A 22,874-nucleotide genomic window follows, 5' to 3' on the forward strand; every position below is an offset into this window, starting at 1 on the left:
TACACCTTCAGGTATAATTTTATACTAATATAACACTATGTGTTAGCTATATTGGAACTAACATTTTAAAGATTAAAAACGAGTGAGGAAGATCTAGTTTAGTGGTTCTCAAATTTTAACAAGCATCAGACTCCCCAATAGAGTTTGTTAAAATTCAAATTGCTGGGCTCCACTTCCAGAATTTCTGGTTCACTAGGTCTAGTATAGAGCCTGGGAATGTGGGTTTTTAAATATTTTATTTATTTGAGAGAGAGAAGGAGCCGGGGGCGGGGGGGGGGGTAGTAGGGGCAGAGGGACAAATAAACTCTGCTGAGCACGGAACCAGATGCAGGATGCAGGGCTTGATCCTAGGACCATAAGATCATGACCTGAGCTGAAGTCAGACACTTAACCAACTGAGCCACTTAGGCATCCTGGAATGTGCATTTTTAACAAGTTCCCATTTGATGTAAATGCTGCTGGTCCAAGGGACCACATTTTGGCAACAACTGAATTAGTCTTCTCTTTCTCTCTCTCACACACACTCTCTCTCTCAGGAAGATGAAAGCAATGTGAGGCTTCCTATGGCAATTACATTTTCTCCCATCTCTCGAGAATCCAAACTACTACTAATATTAGTAGTAAATATATTTGTTCATTTAACAAGCAAGTGCTTTGTTGAGCCTCCACTGTGTGATGCTTATCTTGGTGATACAGAGATAAAGACCAGTCTTTATCCTTAAAGGGGCTCCCAGTCTGCTGAAGAGACAGTCACAACCAGATGAAGATGAGGATGAGGCAGCATGAGAAGTGATACCACAGGAGTCAAGACTGGGTGCCATTGGGAACACAGAAACTCCAGGGAGACCAGAGGTCATCTACCCCTCTGCGCACAGTAGGTTTTCAGTGTAGGAACGCATTGCTGTCGATTCAGCAATTATATAGATACTATATAGTGACTCAATCTGCTCAGTGGAAAATGTACTGAAGAAGTAGCTTGTTTCAAACTGACTCCTGAATCGGAGCCAAAGGAAAAGAACTTTTAATCATCACAAATCTGGTCTGAATTTAGGCTGGCAGATTTTGAAATGAAAAAAAAAAACTGAATCCTATTATCAACTCCTTGAACCTGCTACTTCCTCATAATCAGTAGCTTTTTCACGTTACTGAAAAGCAACTGTATTTGAGGAGTAGTTATTTTCGGGTGAACAAAGTTATCAGGTATTAAAATAGATGAAGTTCTTCCAACTCCTTTGACAACAGCTCTGGGCAGCAAGGTGCTGGTTCACAGTAGCATTTTTGTTATGCAAATATCCCATGCAGCTCATTTTTGAAAGACTACACTCACATTCACAGCTACCATGTGGCCTGGTGAAATGGAATAGGTACTAGCTTGTTTAGCTAAAGTATTCAAAAAATAAGAGTAAATAGACCTTTTCATGAATTCAGCATGCAAAGGGGGGGGTGTTCTGTGTTCCTTAATTTAGGGCAATATGCCAACATTTATTTTTAATAATACTTTGCTAGTTCAATTTAGATAGGTTAAAAAAAATCAATTGCTAAAATTTGTTCACCAATCTTTCAGAAAGGCTTTTTCCTTTGGTTTTGGGACTCCTTAGTTTAAACAGATTTATTTCTAACTTTTCTTTCTGCATTAGTCAATGAATAAAGTAGAAGACCATGTATTTCTTCCTTTTAGCAAGTACACAAAATTCTCCATTCTGTTCCAAGACGAGTTTTTGAAGGTATACTAGGGAAATAATGCTGAAGTTATAAACAGCTGTGACATGTAGGTAAATTAAAAGACAGTGAGGGGTGGCTCAGCAGTTGGGCGCCTGCCTTTGGCTCAGGTCATGATCCCAGGATCTAGGATCAAGTCCCACATCAGGCTCCCTGAGAGAAGCTTGCTTCTCCCTCTGCCTGTGTCTCTGTGTCTCTCAGTCTGTGTCTCTCATGAATAAATATATAAATCTTAAAAAAAAAAAAGCGAGGCAGATAAGTTCTACTTTTCTAAGATTGGATGGAACTTAAAATAAACGATTACCTCACTTTTATATTATATAGCAACTTTCCCTTTGATTGGTAAAACAATGTCCTAATTTACAAATAAGTAATGGTATAAAAATCTGTAAGCCAGTTGTGTCAAACAGAATGCTTTTCCCACAGAAATATGTTATAAATTGTGTTCTATCCAGATGAGCCCACATAAGCATTTTTCATTCATACTTACATATTGTACTGAAATATAGGGGAAGATATTAAGTACCCATGATTTATAAATAATTTTAAAAGCAATGATTTTGAATAAAAACTCTAAAGTTTCATCTCAGGATACTTGAGGGAAAGAAGGTTTCATGAGAAGTCAAAAGGGTAGATAAAAACGTTTGGTGAAGATGTTGACGTGGGATCCTGGAACTATGAATACCTTAGTATTTGATGGCATTTGTCATTTATAAGACTATGTCAAAATATGTGTCTGATATAGCATTAAATATCCTGTTTACATACCGGCCATGGTTACTGTTGAACTTTAGCTTAGTATAGTTTATAAATACACTGTATATAGAGAGAATGAAAAGTCCTCCTTTCTGAGGTGGTGGTGATCATCAAACAAACGAAGCATTCACTTGTAGGCCTTCTTTCTGTTATGTTTCTTTATATGATCATCTGATAAATAGTAACTTCTCCACTGGTCGACAGATCCAAGAGGGCAGATATCTTATAAGATTTTGCTAAGCATTGTATCCCCAGCACTTAGCAGAAAGCTATAGCTATTTGAGGTATTTTTTGAATGAATATATGAATAAATGAAGAAGGAAAAAAGGATTAGCCTAAAGAATATAGAATTGTGTTAGGGGTCCCTGGGTGGCTCAGTGAGTTTAGTGTCTGCGTATGGTTCTAGTGTTCCCAGGGTCCTAGGATAGAGCCCTGTGTTGTGCTCCCTGCTCAGTGGGGAGTTGACTTCTCCCTCTCCCTCTGCCCCTCCCCACTGCTGGTATTCTCTCTCTTGTGCTCTCTGTCTTACCTCAAATAAATGAATAAAATATTTTTTTTAAAAAAAGGAATATAGAATTGTGTTAAAAATATAGATGTAGGGGCACCTGGGTGGCTCAGTGGTTGAGCATCTGCCTTCAGCTCAGGTCGTGATCCCAGGGTTCTGGGATCAAGTCCCACATAGGGCTCCCTGCAAGCAGCCTGCTTCTCCCTCTGCCTATGTCTCTGCCTCTCTCTGTGTCTCTCATGAGTAAAAGTAAAATCTTTAAAATATATAGATATATATATTGAAAATGAGTGTCTGAAATTACATTTATTATTAATCTTTGTGTAGCCAAAGATAGGAGAGTCATATTTTTATCCCCCAAAGATTGGGGTATAAAAATAAATTTTCCCAAGGATGAGTACAGTTGGCAAGATAGTTTTATTTGGTGAAAATCAAGTAGTTAGGTCTGTCCAAGCATATTTGGTTGTTGTTTCAAAATAAGAGGGATTGGGATTGATCAGCCTTGGGAGTTAAGGGGCAAAGAAGGCCCCTGCAGGTATAACCAGTGGTGTGCATTCCAATGGTAGAGCAGTAGAAGTCTGAATGGTGTACAGGTAATTGGTTGTCTGGAAGCATTATCTGTAGAGAATTAAAAAAGAAAATTTAAAAAGAAAAATCAGTCTGCTTTTTTATATACTTTTTCTATTATACACCTGCAATTCTAAAAAACATCAGTGATAAAATATTCCATTGTAACAGATCATTTTTATCTAAGTAATAAAAAAATCTGCAGTTATTGTTGTTTTAATTTAGTTGCTGTTGTTTTTAATTACTTATCTTTTAATAAGTTTTGTAGTCTAAGTGGAAGTTAATTTCAGAGAACTTCAGGTTGTATATATTGGGTCCCCAACAAAGATGGCCTTGCCTACAAATACTTGCTTTAAGAGTGAATTTTTAAGAGTAAATTTGGAATTCTCTGTTTCATTTCAGGTATAATTTGTACCCCTCACCCCTGAGGTTCTATATATTCCTTCCTTTAAATAGCAGATTTTGAAAAAGCAATGTTAACACAGGAAGTAAAAACTTGAAGAAACAGAACCTGAGTTCTGAGTTCTGGGCTAAATATTTTCATGCACAAAGTTTTCCTTAATCTGGATTCTATGGAGAGGACCTCACAGGGACTTGGAACCTACTGAAACAAATGCAAAAACATACGTGTGTGTGTGTATGTGTATTTTTAATAAGAGGTTCCATAAGTGTCATCAGAGAGGTTTGTGACCACACAAATATTAAGAGCCACTGGGATAAAGTGTATCCAGGGTATCTTTTGCATTCTCCCATGTTTTATAATGAGGAAGAGTGAGCAAGTCAAATGAGGAAACATTTTCCTATGAAAACATTTAAGTTACAAGTATAGTCATATATGAAGTATATGGTATATGTCATCTTAATTATACAATGTCACTTTGCAAAAGGTGGATTGGAAATCTAAGGAGGTTTATTAATAAAGAGCAAAAAAAAAGGATAAATAAATGTTCCTACCCACTATATATAATACATATACTGGATTGCATGATACTGAATATCATCATTTTGCTGTATTTAAATAAAAGTCTGCCCTGCAACTTTGTGGATAAGAAGATGTCATATCAGACCTGAGGTTAGAATCATAAAATTTTATCATGGAAGTGATAGTGGCAGAGTCTGAACTTTGTTCCGACTTCTAGCACTGACTTTAAGCTGAGAAGATATAAAAAAAAAAGTTGCTTTATGATTTGTCTCTAAAAGAATGATAATAATTGAAAGGTGTTGGGTGTTTACTATCTGTTGGACACATGGTTTTATGAATGATCTCATTTATTATGATAATCTTACCGGATAGATAACCTTATAGGTCTTATATTACATATAAGGAACCAAGACTTAGGGAAAGTAACTTATCCCAGATAATACTGGGTAAGGGTGGAAAATGAGAATTCTAACTCAGCCTCCCTCTGTCCAGGGCCGGCTCATTTAATGACCACTTAAACCTGTTGTGGTATAACTTGACTTTATGTTTTCAAAAAATTGTATTACCAGAGTTTCGTGACAGAACTAGTCCTATCCCAAGTTAATAAGCACCTATCCTTTGCTTAAATACTTCCAGGTAAGGAAATTCTACCACTATCACCAATAGCCCACTATGGTAACAAACTCTTCCCTAAAGGAAACCATTATTGAATGTTTGTGGAACTTTAACAATAAAGTAGGCACTGCCTCAAGTATCACTCTAGACAATTACTTCCCAGATCATTGATTTCATGAACACAAAAACAAAATGACTGGGATTAATAAGAACAAATCTGGTCAGGATATAAGTGATCACAAAGAGGAGCCTGTGTGTGTGTGTGTGTGTGTGTGTGTGCTGCGTGTGTGTGTGTGTGTGTGCTGCTAGAGGGCATTTTTTTTTTAGAGGGCATTTTGAAAAATCATTTCACTATTCCTTGATATAAATATTTTGGATGGGCAGCAAGCAGATGTTTAGCCTGGGATTTCCAGAAAGTAGAGACTGCCTGATACAAGGACTTACTGAACATATTTTACTGGGTTGTGTGATCCCAGGGATGGAGCAAGCAAAGGATGAAGAACCAGTATGAAGGATGTGTTATCAAGCTGGACACTGTTTTAGGTGATGAGCCGGCTGCTTATTTCAGCAAACCACCTAAGGAGCTCTGGCTTACACATTTCAGGGCCCTTTGTCAGAGGATAAAAAGGGGAGAATTTATTCATGGGCCCCTATCTCCCATTGGGCAAAGATTTACCATGGGGTGTTTAATCTCTCATTCTTTCTGGGTTTTCGTGTACACGGAAATTTCAACCAAGAAGTCTCTGGGTGGGAGGAGAGATGTAAGAGGCCCAGAGCAAGGCACTGTCAGAATGTATCTGTGTGAAGCTGGCTGGATCCAGCTTAGAACTGATTGCTCTTGCAGTGTCTAAAATATACAGGTAGGCTCAGAGGATTTGAAATGGTACATGGGAGATGTGATATAGAAAGTAGCATTATTTTTTCACAGATTCCTTTGCTGAACTCCTTTGTTTTTCTTTGCTGAGCTCCTTTCCTATAAGGACTTCAATGTCCTATCTATCATGTTCAGTGGGCCTAGCAGAAGAGTCTTAAGCTTTCATTATCTGTTCATTCTTGTAATATTTAGGTTTTACTAATATTCATTGAGTGTCTCAGGCCTTGTGAAGGGAACTGGGGATAGAAATATAAATAAGATAAAGAGATTCTCCTCTGTCATGAAGCACTGTATTATCAAGTCTGTGCCCACCTCAGGACTAGCACACAGTAGGTATTTTTTAAGGAAGAAAAATGGTCTTCTAATACAATCAGTATTAAGTGAGTAGTAAGTACTATGGAGGTCTTAAAAGACCAGAGGGATGTCCCACTAGATAAACCACTCTGTCATCCTTGCAGGAAATCTCTTACCCACTGGCTATAAGGGCTTATGTCTGCCCTGGGAGTAAAGACTGTTTACTTTATTATAAATGTACTGGCTTGGGATAAGGAGGCTGAAATTTAGACAGATTTCTATACTTTTCTGTAAGGTGCCTCCTAGGCATAAGAGAACATTCTGAGGAGCTGGAATCCAGGAGCATCACCAGCAGCGGGCCACACCTACACACAACCTGGCAGTCTTCCCAGGCAGGAGGTGGAAGATGCCCTGTCTTATTGCCAGTGCTCTTTTCTTGAGCATCCCACTGGCCAAACAACCACCAGCTGACTCTCCCCAAAATGCTCGGTTTCAGGAGCCAACTTGTCTCAGTACTTCCACAGAAGCACTCAGGGGGGAAATACATTGATTCATTAAAATCTCTGATACACAGCTGCATTCCGTTGTAGAAAGGAAAATGCCATGCCAGAGACATATTTACATGATACTAAAGTTTTCAATGCCTTAGGAAGATGCTGATTTAAAAATAAAATCAGAATAAAATTATTCAAATGCTAACATTTTAGAGGGCAGGTTAAGTCTTGCTAGCCCTGACGTGGTTTCCCTCGCTGGAGACCCATCTTCTGGCTTTCTGTGACAATGAAGCCGGAGGTTACATCATGCGGATTACCTCGGAATTAGCTGATGTATGGGAAGCTGTCAGCGTTCCTTAGTATTCACATTAAACTCTCTGGGCAGAGTGACCAGAGCATGCCAGTGCTTTATGGAACAGCCTAGGCAGCGAGGCTGCTGGAGGCTTTCAAGGGGAACTCTCTACCTGTGGGGAGGAGGGGGGGGGGGCCTGGTGTGGTGGCATCAGGGCAGAGGCCCCAGGCTGGGAGCTGGAAGGACAAACAGACTCAACTGGCTCTTCAAAGGGCTTGCTCTAATGACTGAGCACAAAGCCCTCCAGTAACAACTTCCCCTTTGCTCCCCAGAAAGAATTTCATGGTTCAAAAATAGTAAGGATCTCTTCTGGAGAATAGATCTGCAGGCCCAGCGCGCCTCCCGCCAGGTGCCAATGAAAGAGTGGGGGGCGAAACCGCCTGGGAGAGAGCATCTGAGGCCACACGGCTGCTTGCGTGCTGCTTTAAGGGACAGCTGTGCGTTGCCGAGCGTGTGGGAGTAGGTGGGGAGCGGGAGGCGGGTGCTGAGACTGCCTCCCGGCTTTCTGGGGAAGAAAGGCAGAAGTGCGAGGATACACAGAGCGGAGGAGCCAGGGTCGGCTCCGCTGCATCAGTGTGTGGACCTGTGGGTGTGGTCTGCGAGTACTAGGAGGGGGTGCGGGCTCAGAAGTTACTGGAACGGGCTTCTGACAGGTTGGAGTTGCAACTCAAGCCCCAGATGAATAATTCGTTCTCTTCAGAGTACCTCTCCTCCCTTCTGACAAAAATGTCAAAACCATTTGGGATCAGAGAAGGAGGGAAGAGAATGCACCCCGTTGCCTTTTTAGTTACTACCCCCTTCTCCACTGGGAATCAGATGACCCCAGGATTCCAGACTGTTCAAAGCAGCACGTAGGAGCCCTGTCTGGGAAGCACATTTGGAATCCAGGCACAACGGTCGATGGTTTAGTCTTCACGCTACAAACCAACCTTGGGACCTTAGAGAAGCCATCTTAACCTCGACGTGCCTCAGTTTCCCCACCTGTCCTCGGGGAGGTGCGCCAGCTGGGTCCCTGCGCCGGGCGGCGGTGCCCAGCCGACTGCAAGCGGTGTGCGCACGCCCGCTGGAGCCGGCACCGCGCTCCAGGCGAGGCAGGAAGGCGCGGCCGCGTTATCCTCGAGCCCCGGGAGGCTGGTGGGGGAAGACTCGAGCTCTAAAATTAGTCCAGCTTCCCGGCCCGGCGCGGGGAGCGCCCTCCAGCTCGCCGCCCCCCCCCCCGCCCGCCGCCCGCCCCCTCTCCCCCCGCGCGGCGCTACGAGATCGCGAGTCGGCCGGGACGCCGAGGCTTCTCTCCCCCTCGCCCTTTTCACTTGCGGTTTGGGAGGAGGAGACAACGAGACGAGAGCGAGAGGGGGCCGCGGGAGAGGGGCTCGGCCGCGCGTCGGCGTCAGCTGTGATGGGGAGCTGGGAGCAGCGAGGCGGCGAGCAGTAGCGGCGGCGGCACCGAGCAGGCACGAGAGCCGGCGCTGCTCCCGGCGGGCTGCGCTGTGATCCGGGCTGCGGGTTGGGATCTCGCGCCGCGTCCCCCTCCTCCCGCTGCCGTTCTCCTGCTCCCGGCTCCGCTCCTTGGCCTGCGAGCCTCCGGACGCCGAGCGCCTCTGCCCGCGGGCCCAGCCCGGAGAGCGCGCCGCGGGCACTGCGGCGGCGGCGGCGGCGGCGGCGGCGGCGGTGGCCGGGTGGCCGGGTGGCCGGGCGGCCGGCTCGTCCTGGGCTGGAGCGCTAGGAGAGGAAGACCACGGAGGCAGCGCCCGGTGGAGCCGTGGATCGCCGGCGAAGGCAAGGGTGCGTGGGGATTTCAGCGTGATTATTTGGCTGCCCGGTGCACCGGCTGAAGCGCGCCTCCAGGAGCGCAGCTGCAGCTGCTGGGTGCAGATGGGGGGCGACGTGGGCTCCGGGAGGCGAGAGCCGGCGGAGCGCGTGGGGAAACTTTTCACCTTGTGAAGTTCCCGCCTCGGCACGGCTCCGAGCCGCCGCCGCCAGGAGGGAGGAGAGGCTCGGTCCTGCGGCAGGAGCCGGCAGGTTGGCTTGGAGAGTTGGCCAACTTTGAGGCGGAGGATTTGGGGAGGGCCGCGACGGGGCTGGCGGGTCGGTGCACCTCTGCCTGGGCCCCCCAGCCCTGGCCGCCGGTGGCAGGTGGATGAGGGGATCCAGGCGGCTAGTGTGTCCGGTGGCCGGAGCCTGTCGGGCGCAACGGGGATGTGCAGATGCCGATGGAGGCACTTGGGTGACCTGGAGGCGCAAGTTGGGTGGTTGCCTGGCGAGGCGCAGCGCAGGGCGGAGCAGGGCACCCAGACTCCGCTTTCGCCGGGGAGGGAAAGGGCTTTCGGGACTGTCCGCGGGTCCGCTCCACGCGTGAGTCCGGCTTGCGGGGGTCATGGGCGGGCTGAAATGTGCGGAGAGGCAGCGGCTCCCGGACCGGGGCGACGGCTTTGAACAGAGCGGCGGGGAGGGAGGATTTTCCCTGCTGCCTTCCCAGGGACAGGCTAGCAGCGCCTGGGGAGGGTGCGGGATTTTTGGCGGGCGGGCGGGCGGGCTGGCACGCGTGAAGGTTGCTCGTCTTGGAAAAGAAAGCAGCGCGGGTCTGGCCGCTCCGGGGTGCGCTGCCTCCTTCTCGGGGTCGGGAGGCGGGAACGCGAGGGCGCGCCAGCGTCGCGCTGGGGGCCCTTCCCGGGCGGGTGCGCGTGCCCCCCCCCCCGCAGCCAGGACGAGTGCGGGTGCGGGTGCGGGGCCGGGGCCGGGGCCAGGAGGCAGCGGAGACGGCGGGGACCGTGGTCGCGCCGCGCGCCCTGCGCGCCGGGTCCCGCCAGTGGGGGTCGCTGAGCTAAAGTGCATCCGGCCCTCGGGCGTGCGCGACGCGCCGAGCCCGGGGATTTTTAGCGGTGCCGGGGTGTAGTCCTCCCTCCCCCGGCCCGCTGACTTTCGTCGCGCGTGCTCTCCGGGGTGGTTAGACACTGACCCGGCTCGGGCCTCGCGGGGAGCAACTTTTGTCGTGCACTTTGCCCGGCTCCGCTGTGGTGGGCGGCGGCGCGCTGGGGCTGGGGTGGGGGTGGCGGGAGTCGGGCGGCGAGCGGAGGGAGCCCCCCGGGTCGCCGGGGACGGGGACGGGGACGGGGACGGGGGCGCCGCGGTGTGCGTGCTGCCGGAGGCGGCGTCCTGCGGCGGCAGCTCCGCGGGACCACGGGGCCACGTAGGCAGCGGCGGGGTCCCCGAATGGACGGGAGGACGGCGCGAGCCCGCGGCGGCCGGGCGAGGTGGCCTCGGGGGCTGGGACGCGCTCCCGGCCGGGAGAGGCGCCCGCGGCCCGCAGCGTGGGCGGCCGGCGGCGGCGGCGGCGCGGCCTCCGCCCGCCTCGGCCCGCCTCGACCCCCCGCCGCCCCGCGCCCCGCGCCCCCGGGACTGCGCTTCGGGTTCGGGGAACCTGCAGCGGCCCGGGCGGGGCGGGGCGGGGCGGGGCGGGGGTGGGGGGACGGGGGAGCGCGGCCCGCGCGAATGATGGCAGAGTCTTTTCTCCTGCTCTGCCCTCCTCCCGCCTCTCCCCGCCCCCAGGCTCCGGCGCGTTTGTTTTCCAAGTTGGGTCCCACTTGCATTTACAAGTGTCAGACAGGCCCGCGCGAGCCTCCCCCCACTCGCCCGGGCCGCGGCCAGACGGGAGCGGAGCGGGGGCGGGGCGGGGCCGTGGGACGCCCCCTCCCCGGGCCCCGCCGCCCGGCTGCCCCGCCGCGGGGCCTCGCTTAGAAAGATAACCCCGAGACCCCGAGACCCCGAGACCGACGGCGAGGCCCGCACCACCCCTGGCCACTCGGTGTTCCGCCGCTGGGCTCGTTCATTTTCCGGCCCCGACGCTCGTCTTTTCAAAGGCGAGTCGCGGGCGGTGGGGGGGAAGGGGCGGGCGGGGAGCGGGCCGACCGGTTCCTCTCGGTGGGTTTGTGCTTCTGGCTTTGTTGCTGGGATTAGATTCTCTGATTGCGCCCCGGCGGGTGAAAATAGATGCGGAGACGGAGACCCGGCCAGAAAGACCGCAGACGACTTCGCCTGGGCTGCGGGCGGCAAGTTCAGGTGGTGGCCTTGGGAAGCCCGCCCTCTAGGAGTCGGGGGTTGGGGGGTTGGGGGGTTGGGGGGTTGGGGGTGCCCCCTTGTCCGCGCCGCGGGGAGAGCCCGCATTTTGCCCCTTTGCCTCTGCCTTCAGGCCCTGAACTTGTCTTAGCGTTTATTGAACGCTTGGATGCTGTTCTGGGTTGTGACGTGAAGATTTGAATCTGAGAAAGCAAGGAAGGGAGTGGGTGGAGGAGAAAGGAGGAGGGAGAGAGATGGAGATTCCGCAGAATCCTGGCAATTGCACAGAGCCAACTGCTCCTGCTTTGCTTCCTTTCTTCTTTCTTTCTTTCTTTCTTTCTTTCTTTCTTTCTTTCTTTCTTTCTTTCTTTCTTTCTTTCTTTCTTTCTTTCTTTCTTCTTTCTTTCTTTCTTTCTTTCTTTCTTTCTTTCTTTCTTTCTTTCTTTTTCTTTCTTCCTTTCCCTCCTCCTCCTCCTCCTCCTCCTCCTCCTTCTTCTTCTTCTTCCTCCTCCTCTTCTTTTTAGTTCTCATTCCTAAATTGGAGCAGTTGAGCAGTGAGAGAATAAAGAACAGCCAAGAAAACCAGGGCGCCAAGAGACAAAGACAAAAAATGCACAATAACTTTAGCGCTTTGATGTGCTTCCCCCCCCCCCACAAGAGGGTTGGAGTGGGAGGAGGGTTTTTAACACTTCACAAGGAGAAAAGTTTTCTCTTAGAATTAGGCCGAATGCTGATATTTAATCATGAATCCGTTTGGTTGCCTTTTTGCCTTTTTGGAACTTGGGCAATGAATGGCGCTGCGGCCAGTATCCATGCACAGTGCACTGGGATGCGAAAGTTCCCAGAACTATCCAGCTATAATGTCTTTATATCTTAACCACACAGAGAACTCCACATGAAAGGCTGCTGGCTCAGAGATCAGAAATCAGTCGCTGCTGGGCTGGCTCCACCTCTTGTAGCTGCAGGATTTTCACAGCCAGTGTTTGATGACCACTGACTGGCTATCAGCTCCCCACCCTGTTTTTCTTTTCTTTTTTTTTTTTTTTTTCTTATTTTTATTTGGGTTCCTGGCAGAGTCATTTTGGGAGTTTTTTTTTTTTTTTTTTTTTTTTTTTAATAGTCAGACCCAGTCTATCTGTTAACTGGCAATTACAGTTGTGCTGAGCTACTCAAAAATGAAATGAGTAGCAATAAGCAGAGTGGATGCCCACTGACCTGTATGCTATATGGTTATTTTGCCAGCTCACAGCTTTTTGTAAAGCAGCTCTTCAGGCTGCTCGCAGAAGAACATTTTGATGTGTCAGGTTATGTTATCCTTGCTTTCTTCATATGTTGCAGAATGACCTGCTGTAATCTGGCTGATGAATTATGTCAAATAGAAAGAAGTAGGCAATTACCAGAGAGGAGAGGATATTTAGTCATTACCAGCTGGTCCAAGGAGTGCTCCCAGTGGCTGTTGTGTGGTTATGCTGTATTTATAGCTCATAATGCAAATAGGAGCATGGCGGTTTTATCTTACCTTTTGTGGAGTTGGGTGTGGCATTCAATGATACCCCACATCTCTCCCCGGTTAACTAGTGGGTGGGCTTTTTCCTCTGGGGCAAGAGAGAAGGAACGATATTGGGGGGTGTTTGGTTTCCATTCTCAGGCTTTTTCCTTGGGCAGGAGGAGCATGGAGTGGGGATCATCTGATGGGATCAGGTGGGCCGGGCCATTCCGATTGATTTCCTTTGATTGCTGGGGAAGGACTATTGATGAACCCTTGTCTTTGCTGATTGTGACGAACACCAGGGAGGAATGGAAATTTTCAAAGAAAGGGACCTGACAAACCTAGAGGGAGGGCCATGTCTTCTGCCTAATTCCTTCCTGCAGAGAACAGAGCCCCTGATTTCCATAGATGTTAAAGGCAGAAATGCAACCCCTGTGTGTATATTGCCTTGCTTACAGATAGAATTTTCTGAAATAGTTTTCAGTCTGTAGTTGTTGAATATGTCATTTTGAGAATCCTTCTACCCAGTTGTGGGGGTTGGGTCTGTTTTTTTTTTTTTTAAGATTTTATTTATTTATTCATGAGAGACACACAGAGGCAGAGACACAGGCAGAGGGAGAAGCAGGCTCCAGGATCACACCCTGGGCTGAAGGCGGCGCTAAACCGCTGAGCCACCCGGGCTGCCCAGGGTCCTGTTGAGGTTGACCACTGTGCCTGCAGCCTAATAGGCACAAAATAGATACTTGAGGCTTAGGTGACTTCCTGGGACTCACCTTGAGAGCAGATATCTTTTCTGTATTTTGGCCAACTGGATTCTACAGGCTTCTCAAATGCACTGATTTTCTGTCAGTTGAGGAGTATCTACTCCTCTAATAAGCTCTTCTCTTTCTTTGTTTACATTGCCTCCTTTTCCCCCCCGAATTTCTTTCTAAGACTAATTTTAGGACAGCTGACCTTTCCTTAAAGAAACAAAAATGAAAAGATTCAGCTTAATGCCACAGATTGAATTTATTGAGAACATATTTGACACTTGTCTAGTGGCTTCCAGACAGTTTCTGGTCAAACAAAATAGTCTGTCAGTTACACGTAACAGTGACAAATGACCATTCTCCTAGCTCTGGGTTGGAATGGCACTCCCAGGTGAGTCTTAATTTTAGCCTCCTCTAGGATTGAGACATATTCATATTAAGTAGAAGGGATGAAAATTTGAGAATGGGAAGGGTTGTCCTCCCTTAGATGATGTTTTATGAGAGTGTGGCCTTGTCTGGGGCAGAAAAGTTGTGCAAGGGACCTTGAGAAGCTTGACTTGAACTTTCCGGCTTTCAAGGTGATGACTTTAGCCTCTGTTTAATAAAGGAAATTTGTTTAATTAACTCTTGCCCTTGTATGTATTAAATTTTACCCCTTTTTTTATTCTATAAAGTCACATGGAATTAAAAGTCATTTCCTTTATTTTTATTTAAGAAAAGCTTCGCTTTTCTTTTTTCTTTTTCCTATTTGATTCTTCTTTGTTTCTTTTATCTCTTTAAAAAATTCTTTTTTTGGGAAACCTGGGTGGCTCCGTGGTTGAGGTTGAGCGTCTGCCTTTGTTCGGCTCAGGTCCTGATCCCCGGGTCCTGGGATCAAGTCCTGCATCGGGCTCCCCATAGGGAGCCTGCTTCTCCCTCTGCCTGTGTCTCTGCCTCTCTCCGTGTCTTTCATGAATAAATAAATAAAATCTTTTTTTAAAAAAAATTAGTTTCTTTTAAACTTCTTTTCAGTGCTATTTACTCAGCCCACCTCCCTTTGCAAGGCAGTGGGCAGGATTCAGATAGAGCCTTTGTAAAAGTTAACGTATATCCTTTGCTTCTGTGTGCTTACTATTCTGTTGGGAAGATGGGAGCTACACATGTGCAGACTGGAAATCAGCACATGGCCATTTTTGTTAATTGGCAAAAGAGTGTCACGGAACAGGATCCTCGAGGACGAGGGAGAGATTAATAGGAACAGAGGTAAACTTTCAGGAGGAATATAAAGTAAATATAATCCTGTTTAGTAATTCTTAGTGAAACTTTATATGAGCAAGATACAATGGAATTAATTCTTTCATTTCTTTAGGACAGGGCTCTTTTTCTGGAAGAACATATTCACAGAACAGGCCAAATCGGCCCTTGAAATGTTATTCAGTATTTTGGGAAGATACCAGCATTTATTCAGGCCCTTTTCTTCATTCTTCTTTTGTGGTTCCTCCACCTCCAACTTTAAAGAGGACTCTTAGGTGCTTTAATTGTGTCTGGGAGTCTACCTGCAGGTGCCTTCCAATGCCCCCACTTCCTCCCCGACATACACACACCCTAGCTTTCTAGTGGTTATATCAGTTATTCTGGGATTTCTTAATTGGCCATTGACAGTATCTAAAAACTACCGATGTAATTAAACTACTCTTTAGTAGACCCTTTAAAGAATCCTTCATTTTTGCTGTTTCCATAAAATTTAATGGATTGTTTATGGCACTATATGTTATTATTCACCGTTAACTCCTTGAGGCTTCTCACACCACCCAAGGCTCCCAGAAGTGATCTGAAAGCAGTTCTCAGCCTTGACCGCACTTTAGAATCACCCAGAAGCTTTTAAAACAACTGATGCACAAGTTGTATCCAGACCATTTAAAGGAGATTCTCTAGGGAAGGATCCAGGCACCAGGATCTTTTAAAGCCTCCCAGCAGATTTCGTTAGATAGCCAGGTCAGAGAAGCACCACTCACTACAAAGGTTGTGCATCAGGTATGGAGTTTTGAGTCTTGGCCAAAGCTCCCAGACCTCAGTGAATTTGCCTGAAAACCTGGTGGAGTTGTACTCTGTATTCTTCTGCTGTGAAGGTAGCCCTTGGGCATCTGTAGGGAGTTGAGCCAGCCTGGCCCTGAAGGAGGTGACCCTGAGGCTCAGGGCTCTCATCCTCCTGCATTTTTTGGTTCTCAGTTTGCCAGTGGTTAACATACCTTCTGTCACCTAATGTCAGTTTATCTTCCCTTTTACTAGACTTTGCCTCAGTTCCTTCTCCAGATAGTAATCATAGCTGGTCCAGGGGTCTGTTTTTATGTACTTCTGAATTCAGGAAATGAATTCAATATAACCCATCAATATTTGCTCAATTCTCTTTTTATGTATAGGGGTTACAAGAGATGTGTTGCATAGAAAAATGAATCATGTTCTCAAGGAGCCAGGATCGAGTCCCACATCGGGCTCTCTGCATGGAGCCTGCTTCTCCCTCTGCCTGTGTCTCTGCCTCTCTCTCTCTGTGTCTCTCATAATAAATAAATAAAAAAATTTAAAATAAAATTTTAAAATAAAAAATTTTAAAAAAATCACAGCACCTTTTAATGTTGGAGGTTGGAGGAACCCACCGAGTTTGGCAAACATCATTCTGCCACATGCTAAGAAGAAACTTTATTCCTACAGGCTGATGTACTTGGCATATTCTTAGTTACCTGTGTTCCTCTGTGGCTTAGTTATGAATTAGCTTTGGCACAGGGAACTCTGAGGTGTTCTGTCCTTTGGGAATTTAGCATTCATGTCTGTTGCTTGCTTTATTATAACATTAAAAAAAAGTCAAGTAAATAGTATACATGGTAATGCTGGCTTCCAGAACGTGCGTGGAAAGGCTCAAACTTCCACCTTGGATGTTCACCATGACTTGCTGATATTTATACTTTGCAGAGCAGGTGCAAAAAATATTTCATTTATTCTTTATTTCTTTTCTTTTTTTGTGATGTCAGAGATAAGCCCAGCTGTTGAATGAGGCACAGATATGAAAGGTTAACTGGAAGTTTAATTGTAACTTCAGGACTTCAATTAAATTAAATTTCAAACAATCTGATAAAAATTATAGCCTTTCAGTACTGTGAAAGATTAAAAAGTGAGCAGGTTGGAGCAGCAAGTACGTTTCACATTTTGAAATAAACCCCAAATTATTAATGCTTCTAAATATCATTGAATATTACTTAACACTTGTAAACATCTGAACGCATGCCAGATAATGCAGATTAAACCTAGTGACAAATATGCTTAATGATAGTATAAGTGTCATTTGTTTCTATCAGAGAAACACTGCATGCATGCGTGTGCATGCGCACATGTTCTTCTAAAGCAGAATGAGACAATCTTGGAACGAGTGGTAGAAGGGTAGGTTGGTCTTTTCTGAAACCTAGACCATGTATTACAAATGACATTTTGTTGATTTTTTAAGTCTATGATTAGTATATTGATTGTCAGAAAAAAATATTTTGAACATCTAAAGTCTGTTTCTAAGGGTGTAGTTTGAAATTCTGTGTTTGGCTCTAAGTGGTGGCTAAATGATGGCAGTCGGTGCTGTGATTGGTTGAGCAGTATGTTGTGTGATTTTTCTGGTCATGGTTCCGTGCTAGGCAGTGGTTCATAGCTATGCTTTCATAAGATTGGCCTGGCTGTAGAGCGCCCCACTGGCAAGAAATGTACACAGCAAAGTGGACCAGATGCAGATAGATGACCTTAACATTGCTAGAGTTATGGACGAAGTGGGGTATGGATCTTTTCCACATTTCAAAGAAAAGTTTCAGAATAACAATTTCAATCAGATGAATCAGAATTCAGAAGTGTGTAGTCATCTCCTTTGAGAATTTGGTACCTATCTGATAGGACTGTAAAGGCATTTCAGAATGTCAATTAAATGGAAAAATATGCCTGGAATTGAATATAATTAAGAAATGTTGAAGTCTGGTGTCTACATATTCAGACACTGTATTAGATGGTTTAATTAGTGAACCAGGATCTGGATTTATTGACAGAAGGTCTCTTTCTCATGGCATGTTTCACTCATTAAAAGCTTATAATGTCTTGGATCTTTTTAGCTGTTGGAACTTGATCATTTGCCATTTTGTGCTTCTTGACTTCAGTGATGTCAAGAAGTGCTTTTTTTTTTTTTTTTTTGACTTTGCAACTGCTTAGGATGATTTTGCTCTTATTGATGGCCATTGCCATGGAGTGAGCCCAGTGTATTTCCTAACATTATGAAGTGTCATCAAAACATTAGGCAGGGCTTTGTAGCTCTGAAATACAAGGATGGGGATATGAAACTAATAATAGTGGAATTTTTGCTCTAGGAGTTTAAAACTAATTTGTGAGGTTAATTTCTTCTTCATGACTATTAGGCCTATATTGTATTTATCTGAAACCTGAATTTCTCAGTTTCCTTTTCAGTTTTATGGTCTGGTCCATAGGTTAGTGCTATAAATCCTTTTTACCTCAGGTTGTCGGCATGGAAAAGTTTCCAATCATATAAGAGATTGAGAGAATCTTTTCTTTTTAAATATACTGGTTGTGGGATAGATTTCTTTTTGAACTGCATTTTATGATTATAAATGCTCAAAAGTGCCACAGTTAATAAAGAAATAAATAGGGAATGTTGACAAGTGAAGATGCGAGAAACATCACTCACCAAATCCTTGAGGATTTGTCACTACCTGTTTACAATTTAAATTTTAGCTGTCTCTTGTAAAGGTATTAATGCAAACAGCTAGTTTTATAAGATTTCTTAATTCCTCATCTTCATAAGTATGTTTCCTTACCTGGGAGCCGTCTAAAATAATCTACCTTTCCATCGTTCGTGTAGACATATCGGATCATTCAGAGTCTGGGTGAACTAAGATATCACACTGCTAATCTTTCTGAGGGCCTGAGTTAGTTTTTCAGATCCATGCCCTTGTTGGCAAAAATGTACTGAGTTCTCTAATGACCTTGGACTGATTCTGCATGAAAGCATATTAAACAAATGTGGTGACTGACCCTTAAGAAGAAGTTAGCTTTTTCAACCGGATGATGTTTACCCAGGTAGGCTCAGAAAAGGACAGAAGGCATGTGTGCCCTAAGTCAGAGAGATGACACAAGCAATCTTTTATTGAGTTGAAGTGACCTCATCTGCTTGCAAGTGCCTGGATTAACGATGAGACCTTCATACCTCATTTACATTCAGAAGACAACTACTGCAATGAGGGAGTTATGCAATGCAGGCAATTGATTGGGAAATGTGAGATGAAAACATATTATATTGCCAGATCAATTTCCTAGATCTCCCTGAATTATCCAATAATTAAATAATCTTCTTTGACTTTAGAAGTGTTGAGTTTGTATGTGTCATTATTTACATTCGTCACTTTATTCCCAAGTTTTATTCAGCAGTGCACACAGTCTGTTCCATTTATACCCTCTATATTTCTGATAAATAGGTAGGATTAATAACATATTATACTTCCTCTTCAAAGAGAGGGAGAGAGATACAGGTATTTTATGAGATTGCCATTTTCATACGGCTCATCAGTGGTTATTATAATAATCAAAGCGAATAAGCCTAGATTGCTCTTATACAATAGATACATTTTTAAACATGAAGGTAAATCACATTTTTCAAAGCAAATCACACTTTAAGTGCATTCAATTAGGGAAAAATCACTATTTAAGCAGATCCTGGGGGCTCATTCTCTTCTAAAGAATATTTTGTTTTTCCTTAAGTTGTTGCTTTTTGACTTTGAATTTTTGTATATCAGATTTCTTAGAGAGAGGCAAGAGTGTACACACATGGGAAATATATTTTATTTCAAATAGGTGACAGTCTGAAAGTTGGAGTGCGACCTCTTCCTTCAGCATTTCTTTGAGGAGAAGCGTCAGAAGGGAAGCTGGTGAGCAAGACAGGAGTGGAACTAGAATTAGGATACAAGAGTCCACCTCATTTATGGAGGGGTTACGGAAATGGGAAAACTGAAGAGTTTCTGGGCATTGGACTCAGCCAGTCCCACCCAGAATGACACCTCTGACAATGTCAGCTCTTTTGTAAGGATACTGAATAAGGATCGCTCCTATTCCCAGTCTTGGGAATGCCCAGAGAAGTGTCCTTGTCACTTGGAGCTTCTTACGTCCTGCAGTGCCCCCTCCTACTTTTTGTCTCCTTGGTTCTTGTTGACATATGTGTCCACCCTGCTCAACCCCTATAATCACCTGAAGCCCTACGCCATCCTGCAGGTTTGCTTACACCTTACCTCCTGCATTGCTTTTCCACATTTCTGCATTCAGATCCCCACCACAGTTTGTATTACTTTTGTGGCCCTTAATACCATCTGCCTTGTAATGAAATCACCTTTGCTAGTCTGTCTTTCCTCCTGTAGACCATTAATCTTTAATCCTCCACTCTTATTATTGTTGGATCTTACTAGTGTTTAATATTTAAAACTGAATGACCATATTTGTTTATGTTCAACTTGAATAGTGTATCATTGACCTTCACAGTGGAACATCTGTGACCAAATACTGAAAAATATCCCTGAGGTATGGGGGCTGTATTATGATTCCAGTGTGGGTAGGATAGAGTATATTTGAGGTCCACATTTTCTAGTCTGAGGAAAGATCTCCAGGCATAGACACCTGGATTCTTGATTTGCTGACCTGTCAAAGCTGTGGCTCTTTCCATGAGTTTTCAAGGAGTGTGGCAAGTTCACCAAAAAGGCATCATAGACACATCCAAATACGTGGGTACCTTTCAGTAGCACTGCTTTGTTTCCAAGGAAGTTCTGATAAAGGAATTTGTACCTGATGGTACATATGTGTGAAGATTAAGGTTCATAGTCAAAGGTAAAATAGTGGGAGGTGGGAGCACACTTCAGTGCTGAGTCATTTCTGTCTCCAGAAAGCATAGAATACCTTTGTACATAAGGATGCTGTTATTACAAGGATCCTTGGAGTCTTTCTAATTTACATTTAAAAACCAAATCATTTGTAAACATGTGTGCTAGAACTATTGTTATACTAACCTACAATTAACACACCTTTCCAGTGGCCACTGAGACATGGAGGGAATCCTACAGGTACTGCTTACTCAGTTCTGACCTTTGTGGGCAAGAGAATCTTGCTGTAAAGCATTGGATTTACAGTGTCAGACACATAGTGTGTATAGACAAATGTATGAAATTACCTGGCTGATAGTAATAGAATAGATTAAAATGTAAGTCTTGTAAAATTCCAAATACTTAGTTTTATTTTGTTTTGTTTTGTTTTGTTTTAATTATACTGCAATAAAGCATTATTTGAGGGGCAGGCTGGTAAGATCAGTGTGTGAACAGGTGTGTATATTGGGAATGACTTACTACAAAAAGTGCTCAATAACTATTTCTTGAATGAATGGAAATTGGAAAAGGCAGTGTCTGTCTTTTAGACACTTTGTCATTCTGTGAGCTTAACAAACAAAATCTAATTAACACCAAATCCATGGGAGCATGAGAAGTGTGTAATGCTCTTAATTTCTTATTAAGTGATTTGTGTTTATTGAAAATTGGCTTGAAGGTACACTGAACATAATTCATAATATTGGCTCTAGGTGGGTCTAGATATCTGAATCTTTTCTGTACTTAGAATGTGATCTCACAGGTCAGTATTGGAATAGAAAGTGAGAAGAGTGATACCTTATTTCTGGAAGGATTTACTGAAATGAGATGACAAGTTAGACTTTGGAGATTTTTTTCTCATGTTCCTGTGTCTTTTAGGTTTGTGTGATTATTCCAGGCCCTTATTTCTCTAGGCACACTTTGTACGTGTCTACAAGCAGATGAGAGAGAGAGAGAGGGCACTTAGGGGCTGGTAAAGGCAAATGTGAATCCCGTTTTTTCCCTATTAACTCATGAGGCCTGCTGGGTAGCAGCAGGCATTACCAGACATTTAATTGTGTGCTAGGTAAGGCTGGCATAACTCCAGCATCATGGTGGAGCAAGAATTATACTAATCAGCTGGGATATACTGCATATATTGATTAGAGTTGGATTTTGTTATGCAAAAAAAAATCCTTATAAATAGTGGGAAAGTAATTGAGAGTAATTAAAAAGGCAGAGAGTTAATTCACAGTTCTTTAGATGAAAAGGCATTTTGATCCTTGGCTTCCATGCAGATTTCCGGGCAGGCTGGAGCAGTCTGAGTGCTGAGTCTAAATGGTGTGAGCGCTATTACCACTGAACTGGAAAGAGAGTAAATGGTCAGGCTGCAGAGATGAATCGCTGGTGACCAAGTTCCAGCAGTTTCTTCTTGGTGGCACTTTGCTGCTGGAATCCTTCTTTGTTTGGGTCTGGGGGCCTTTCATTTCTTTTCCTTTGCCTCACGAATAGCTTTTGGTTATTATTAATATCCCTGATGGGAACTGAATTGGGACCCTGGTGTCCTAGTGAACGCTGGTGAGAACATTAAACTATGCTGGAATTACCTGGGATACCAGCATGTTTTGTCATTGCTTCTCCTTCCCTCAACTGAGAAGGCTCCTTCAGCCATTTGCTGTCATGGAAAACACTTCATCTGTGAAGTGATGACTCGGAATGGTGTATTCTCACACCCTTTCTTGCCTCCTGAGCCCTTTACCTCATAGACCCTGCCTGCCAAAAAAATAGATGCTTAATGAATATTTGTCGAATGGATAAAGAATGAGATGTATAGGTTTTCAACGTGGGATTCACTTAGCATCTTTTATTTTTAATTTTTTTTTAATTTTTTTAGTTTTTGTTTTGTGTGTGTGCATGTGTGGTGTTTTGTTTTGTTTTGTTTTAAGATTTGAGAATGAGAGCTTGAGTGGGAGGGGCAGAGAGAAAGGGAGGGAGAGACTCAAGTAGACTTCACACTGAGTACTAAGCCTGTGCTGGGGCTCAATCTCACAACCCTGAGATCATGACCTGAGCTGAAACCAAGAGTCGGATGCTGAATTGATTGTTCCACTCAGGCACCCCTGATTTACCATCTTTAAGAGAAGTTACAGGTGATGGCTGTTGGAGTTCCAAGCATTATTATGTTCTGAGATCCTAAATAACCAGTAGTAGGAAAGGGGGAATGGCAGAAGGAGAAGAAAATGGCTAAGATTTATTGAGCATCTACTGCATCAGGCTCTTAGTATATATACTTTTGTCTCAGCATCCCCTGTGTTCCAGCAGGTGGATGTTAGCATTATTAATTCCTCAAAGATAGGGTTAGGAATTGAACCAAGGTCATGGACCTTAATTGACAGGACTAGGATTTAAACCCACAGCTCTCATCTACAACCAGGGCTGCTCAAGTGTAGCCACACAAATCCCTGTACCAAAAGAGGAGGATGGTCTCATGCTCTCAGAACTTGGTGGTGGGCCGCAAAGACAGGCCATGGGTCTCAGTCAGATTTCTTTGAGGGCTATTTTTTGTAAAGCTTTATGTAACACAGTCTATTG

General features: G+C 44.9%; 1 protein-coding gene across 1 annotated transcript in view; it reads left to right on the forward strand.

Moving 5' to 3' along the window:
• Nucleotides 1–8,851: 8,851 nt before the first annotated feature.
• FAT3 (FAT atypical cadherin 3) overlaps nucleotides 8,852–22,874 on the forward strand; it is a 652,865-nt gene continuing 638,842 nt past the window's right edge. The window contains exon 1 of the mRNA XM_055320836.1: nucleotides 8,852–8,880. The gene's annotated coding sequence lies outside the window, so the exon portion shown is untranslated. The remainder of the gene's footprint in view (nucleotides 8,881–22,874) is intronic.

Source organism: Nyctereutes procyonoides, unplaced genomic scaffold (assembly GCF_905146905.1).
Source record: "Nyctereutes procyonoides isolate TBG_1078 unplaced genomic scaffold, NYPRO_anot_genome, whole genome shotgun sequence".
NCBI lineage: Eukaryota > Metazoa > Chordata > Mammalia > Carnivora > Canidae > Nyctereutes > Nyctereutes procyonoides.